Source organism: Delphinus delphis, chromosome 4 (genome assembly GCF_949987515.2).
Source record: "Delphinus delphis chromosome 4, mDelDel1.2, whole genome shotgun sequence".
In the NCBI taxonomy this organism is placed as follows: Eukaryota; Metazoa; Chordata; class Mammalia; order Artiodactyla; family Delphinidae; genus Delphinus; species Delphinus delphis.
Window position 1 is genome coordinate 67480552 of NC_082686.1, and position 6765 is coordinate 67487316.

Here is a 6765-nt window from a genome sequence, read left to right on the forward strand (position 1 = left end):
GCTTATGTACTGAGGACTCAGTGATTGATACCAAAAAAAAGCTGCCTTTCTAATTTAGGAGACCCCTTGACAATTTCCATCTCATAACATTAAATAGGATCAGGAAAGTCTAGTTCATCCATAACAAATTTCATTCATTCATTCATCTTGTCTCTGTTTTTCTCTCTCTCTCTCTCTCTCATTGCTGGGAGGCTTTTAGCTCAAGGTGGACGAACGTTAGACTTCATCCATTTGCCATTGTCATAATGTGGCACATATAACCCTCACTCATGCCTGGTACTTTTGGTTCAATTCTTGCCTGACACTAGCATGACTGAATTTTTCCTTCTTTTTTCTCAAGTGTCCTCCCACAGTCCAATAACTTCTGGCCGAGGTGCCTTTATTAAAGTCAGTGAGAATTAGAGGATTTAGGTGGTCCCTATTTTATAATACAGTGTAGTCTTGGTAACCACATTTGTCCATTCATAAGACAGAAAATAATCCAGACATATGGATAGTGTCTGCTGAAAAGTTGCTGGGAGCTTTATGCCTGTATCCCCCAAATGTGGATCCTGGGAAATGCTGATTGAATGTGGTTCTCTTGGATTCAGTTGCTTGAACAACTGTCTAATTACTTGAAGCCACAGAAATGAACAGACCTTAAATTAGGCAGGGCCAATGAGTGAGGTGGCAAAATGTGAAACGAGGGGAGAAAAAGGTCTGTTTCTGCCATGGACAGTCTAGAATTTGATTAAAAGTGGACTTTCCCTTTTCCGATAAGCAGCCTGAGGTGACCTCTAAAAATGGTTCGCAATTCACCTGACCCAGAAAACCCCACAAAACCATGCAAGTCAAGATGTTCAAATCTTCATGTTCACTTTAAGAACACTCGTGAAACTGCCCAGGCCATTAAGGGTATGCATATCCAAAAAGCCACCAAGTATGTGAAGGATGTCACTTCAAAGAAGCAATGTGTGCCATTCCGTCGTTACAATGGTGGAGCTGGTAGGTGTGCCCAGGCCAAACAGTGGGGCTGGACGCAGGGTCGGTGACCCAAAAAGAGTGCTGAATTTTTACTGCACATGCTCAAAAATGCAGAGAGTAATGCTGAACTTAAGGGCTTAGACGTAGATTCTCTGGTCATTGAGCACAGCCAGGTGAACAAAGCCGCCAAGATGCGGCACTGGACTTACAGAGATCATGGTTGGATCAACCCATACGTGAGCTCTCTCTGCCACATTGAGATGATCCTTACAGAAAAAGAAGTTTGTTCCTAAACCAGAAGAGGACGTTGCACAGAAGAAAAAGATATGCTAGAAGAAACTGAAGAAACAAAAACTTATGGCCTGGGAATAAATGCCACAAAAAATAAATGCAAATAAAAGTAAAAAAAGTGGACATTCCATCTCTGTGACCTTCGGCAATATAGCTAAGCTCTGTGAGCCTCAGTTTTCACTGGTGGCTATCCCTTTGCTATCTATAAATCTGAGGTAATGTTTCCTCCAAAGGGTAGTTGTCAGGTTTAAATGGACTATATATGGAAAGTGCTTAACACAGTGCTTGGCATATGGTAGCTGCTTACTTGGCCCCTATCCTTTGCCCCTGCTTGTCTCTGAGGTTTATCCTTACATGGAAAAAACAGGAAGGATGAAGGTTTCTTAGGTTAAGTAAACTGAATTAATTGGCTTTTATGTATTTCTCATCTATGATTGATCACCCCCTTCCCACCCCCCCCACCCCCGCCCCCTGGGAACCGGGTTGGAAACCTGTTTTCCTCCACCCTCAGGGAATGCTTATCAGTGATGAGGGCAAAGGTAATATGATACCTGCAGAGAGGAAGCTAATTTTAGATATTCTTCTTTCAACAAATCTTTCAGTTACACACAAGCAAAATTACTATCAAATAGAAAAATGGAATTATTTGACTTCTTTCACCCATGTTGCTTTGTTGGTGGAGTTCCTAATATGCATGTTTCTTGTTTAAATTGTTGTTTTTCATGTAGAAAGAAAGAAGCAGGCTCAAAGAGATTGTAATTGTTCCCCCTAATAACTGTGAAATGTTTGTACTTAGGAGAGAAAAAGTTTTGTTTTTCACCTCATAATGGAGGTTGATGGTTGAAAGAATGATCCTATCCTCAGAGTCTCTCTAAATGTTCTATAATTTGACATAGTTTAGTTCAACAAGCATCAGTTGAGTTCCAACTGCTTGTCAGGCATTATGTTGGCACCGTTCACTCAGAGACGCCAGCTGTGGTACCCAGATCTCCAGTCTGGTAGCCCTTGCGGAATAGGGTGGCCAGGGAGAGGAGGGTTGCCAGCTGATCTGAAAGAGCTGGTGAGAGGGGAACCCTCAGGCCGACGTTCTCTACCACAAGCTTCAGAGCTTCTTCAGACCACAAGTCCATCAGATCTTGAGCACCTTCAGGTCAGGATCCAGATCTGCTCATCCTTACGTCCACAGGGCACCTTCTGTGCTAAGTGATCAGGAGAAGAAGGGAGTGAGGAGGCCAAGTGACCTTTTCTTTCTGCACTCTTAAAAATGAAAATATTCCAAATAAAGTATGGCTCTGTGCCATTGTCAGCCAATTTTCAGCCTCATCTTAGGAGAGGCAGTGCAGTACATTGGTTAAAAGTCTGGGCTCTGTAGTTAGATTACCTGGGCTTATGTCCCATCTCTACAGCTTATCAGTTGTGTGACCTTGGGCAAGTTGTTCAATCACTCTAGGCCCTACTTTCCTTATCTATAAACTGGGGTTATTAATATTATCTACCTCATTGATTGTTAAAGGACTCATTGAGCTAATACACATTGTTCAAGGTCGTCAGGCACAGACAGCATGTCTTATTTAACACTGAAACCCCAGAATCCAGCATAGTGCCTGGTACGTTGGAGGAGCATACGGAATGAACAAGTCTAATACACAGGCTGGTATAGCCGTAAGTGACTGACAAAGCACTCATAAGGGATATGGGCAGGCTAGGTGTCATCTTTTACAAATGAGGAAACCAGCAAACTGAAAGGTAGAGTGACTTGCAAGAGAAACACAGCTATAAATGATATAAATGACAGACCTGGTTAATGCTCCTGACTCTGTCTCTAGCCCTCTGCTCTTCCCAATATCTGACTCTCGATCCTATACAGGTTTTGTGAATATCCACCTGAAAAAATATCCACCTGAAAAAAATGAACACACATAACTTGTTTAGCTCTCTGAAAAAAATGAATCTTACTGTAAATATCCTCAAATACGAACTTCAAGTTAAAACTTGAAGTTTGGAAAGTTTCTATTTTGGGGTGTGGGGAGGAAAGCAGAGGATATTTTTTGTGAGAATGCAGAAGTTCTTTCAAAGTGAGAAAGTAACAGAGAATCATAAAGGAAACTTTTCCACATCCTCCAGTCCAGGGCTTTCATACTTTAAGATGGGGATATTATTAACATGCAGATTGCTGAGCTCCACCCCCAGAAATTCTGATTAAGTAGGTCTGGAGAGAAGTCGCCGTTGTTGCAGCTCCCAAGGTGATGCTGGTGATGCTGATCTATGGACTACACATTACGTAGCCCTGCTGTAATCCACGCTTTAATTTTTTTTATATACTAAAAGAATAAAGATTTTTATTAAGCATTGTAAGTTGCATTCAGTAGCCTTCAGACACACCACACCACAACCCATCTACAATCGGTCAAACCCAACAGCAGTTCATTCTTGCACAATCCATGAGTTAGGGCAAAACTCCTTTCAACTTACAGTAAGATCCTATTCAGGTCTTGTCACGCCTTAATTTTTTTTATTATTAATTAATTAATTTTTTAACATCTTGATTGAAATATAATTGCTTTACATTGGTGTGTTAGTTTCTGCTTTATAACAAAGTGAATCAGATATACATATACATATATCCCCATATCTCCTCCCTCTTACATCTCCCTCCCACCCTCCCTGTCCCACCCGTCTAGGTTGTCACAAAGCACCGAGCTGATCTCCCTGTGCTATGTGGCTGCTTTCCACTAGCTATCTATTTTACATTTATGCCTTAATTTTTAACACCCCTTACGTTGTACCTTTTTTTTTGCGGTACACGGGCCTCTCACTGCTGCAGCCTCTCCCGCTGCGGAGCACAGGCTCAGGACGCGCAGGCCCAGTGGCCATGGCCCACGGGCCCAGCCGCTCCGCGGCATGTGGGATCCTCCCGGACCGGGGCACGAACCCGCGTCCCCTGCACCAGGGAAGCCCAGCCCTGTCCCTTTTTAATGTGAACATTTTCATTTCTGGAAATCTTCAACTTGCTTTTTATATTCTTATTCTCCTGTCCTCTTATTTCTATGCTGTGCTTTTATGTCCAGGAGTAGTAACATAATAAACTTATCTATCACTTTCCAAAGCACTTGTCACGTACCAGTAACTGTGTTAGTGCTCTATTCATATCATTTTTTCACCCTTAAAACAACCCTGAAAAGAGGGCATTATTATCCTAGTTTTAGAGGTGAGAAAACTGAAGTACTAGGACTCCCAGTATGTGGGAAGAACAATTTACTTTCCATTTTACTGCCCTACCTCTTTCACACAGTGGTACATGTCACCAAGTCTCCAGTGACATGCCTTCTCAGTCCTGTCCCAGCTGCTTAGCTCCCCAATATGGAACACCCCTCACCTCAGAATCTGTCTAGATCCCATCCAGGCCTTCTACGCCAGGAAGCTTTCCTAGCTATACCCTGCCCATAGCCCACACCCCTCTGCATCTTTTGTTATAATCTGGCCATTTATCATATGTGTTTGCATTTCCATACCAAGGGATTTTGTCTTCCTAACTGGACTTGGAACTCCTCGAAGGAAGGGCCCATCCCTTGCATCTCTCGGTCACCCTTGGAATAGCCATGGTGGGGACTGATTGCCTCCCTTATCACCCTTTCTACTCTTCTCCTTTCCTATCCCCCCAGTCTCTACCTTGTCCTTTCCTAATTTGGTAAAATCAAGCCACATCAATGAGAAGGTGAAAAATAGGCCAGGCTGAACCCTTCTTAATCCCCTTCCCTGCAGTGCAGTTGTGGGTGGTTTGCTGGTGTTTGCCCTGTTGTTCCACAGTATCATGAGAAGGAAGGTTTCCATGCGGCCGTGCACTGGGCAGCAAAGTACCTGCAGTGCCCTTTAACCCTTGGCTCTTCTTGAGGGTTTCCAGACACCCCTCCCCTCCTTTCATATTTCCTCAAATCCCATTTCCTTTGTTTTACTTCCCAGTAAAACAAGAGTTTCGGGCTTCCTGGTGGCGCAGTGGTTGAGAGTCCGCCTGCCGATGCAGGGGACACGGGTTCGTGCCCCGGTCCGGAAGGATCCCACATGCCGCGGAGCGGCTAGGCCCGTGAGCCATGGCCGCTGAGCCTGCGCGTCCGGAGCCTGTGCTTCACAACGGGAGAGGCCACAACTGTGAGAGGCCCCGCGTACCGCAAAAAAAAAAACAAAAACGAAAACAAGAGTTTCACTCTCCATCCTTGTCTTCATTCAAGTATATGTCAAGAAGTTCTCACTTGCCCACTCCTAACTTGTACATCTTCGGAGTTACTTCCCCCCTAATGAAACCTCCTAGGGCCAGTACAGTGGGACACATTCACCTGGTCTGTACACTTTGGTTCTTTTCTCCTTTCTCCTCCCCTCCCCTTTCCCCTCCTCTTCCTCCTCTTCTCCCTCCCTTCATTTCTCCCTTCCTCCTTCTGAGGTCATCATTCCTGATATTGCTTGGTTGGTATTATCAACCCACTCTGATAGCTTACACATCTCAGGCCTTGTAAGCTTCCTTTTGTAATTTTCCCAAAACTTGTAAGGGGTCTTCAGAGCAACTGGGCCTCGTAGCAAAAGGGTGAGATTTCTGTGTTGCTTTCATTTCCTCCCTGTCCATTAGATGAAAGTATTGGTTGTGTCCGCCTCGTGGAGCTACACTGCTAAACGGACACCTGCACTAGTACATGATTCTAGATTCAATTAGTTTTCTCATTCAGATGGTTTTTTGTGACCATGGTTATGAACCAGCTCCGTGGTGATCCTGATACTCTCCTTCAGTGTCTCCGGGGTCTCAATTCCTTCCCCTTGGGGCCTCATTCCATTTTCTTGGATGCTTTCAGAGTGAAACCCTAGGAAAAAATGTCTTTCTGAGGACTGCCCTTTACTGTTTCTTTAGTGTTTCCAATGTATTAGGCATGGTGCTAAGCATTTTTTTTTTTTTTGCGGTACGCGGGCCTCTCACTGTTGTGGCCTCTCCCGTTGTGGAGCACAGGCTTCAGACACGCAGGCTCAGCAGCCATGGCTCACGGGCCTAGCCGCTCCGCGGCATGTGGGATCTTCCCGGACCGGGGCACGAACAAGCATTTTTATACCTTGTTTTGTTTAATCCTGTCAAAAACTTTAGTTAGGTATTATCCCAATATGATGGGGAAACTGAGGTTTAGGAGGTTGACTTGCGTGAGGTCTTGTGGCCAGTAAGTGGAACAGGCTAGATACAAACCTATGTCACATAATTCCAAAGCTCATAGTCAAAATTTAGTTTCTGGGCGCTTTCTTCCATCCTTCAAAAAATATAATGATTTTGCCAAAAGCTCTCACGTACATCACTGTGACAGTATAAATGGGTACACCCTTTCTGGAGGGCAATTTGGCCATACATATTAAAAGCTTTAAAAATGTTCTTATCCTTTAATCTAACAATTTCCATGCCTGAATTTATGCTAAGGAAATAATCATTAGTATGTGTAAAGACTTAACCCTAAGGAAGTTCAGGGCAGCAATATTCATAATATG

At 43.9% G+C, this 6765-nt stretch overlaps 1 pseudogene; it reads left to right on the forward strand.

Annotated features, from left to right (window-relative positions):
* The first annotated feature begins 782 nt into the window (after nt 1-782).
* LOC132424098 (large ribosomal subunit protein uL22-like) lies at nt 783-1335 on the forward strand (annotated as a pseudogene).
* Nucleotides 1336-6765: the final 5430 nt, after the last annotated feature.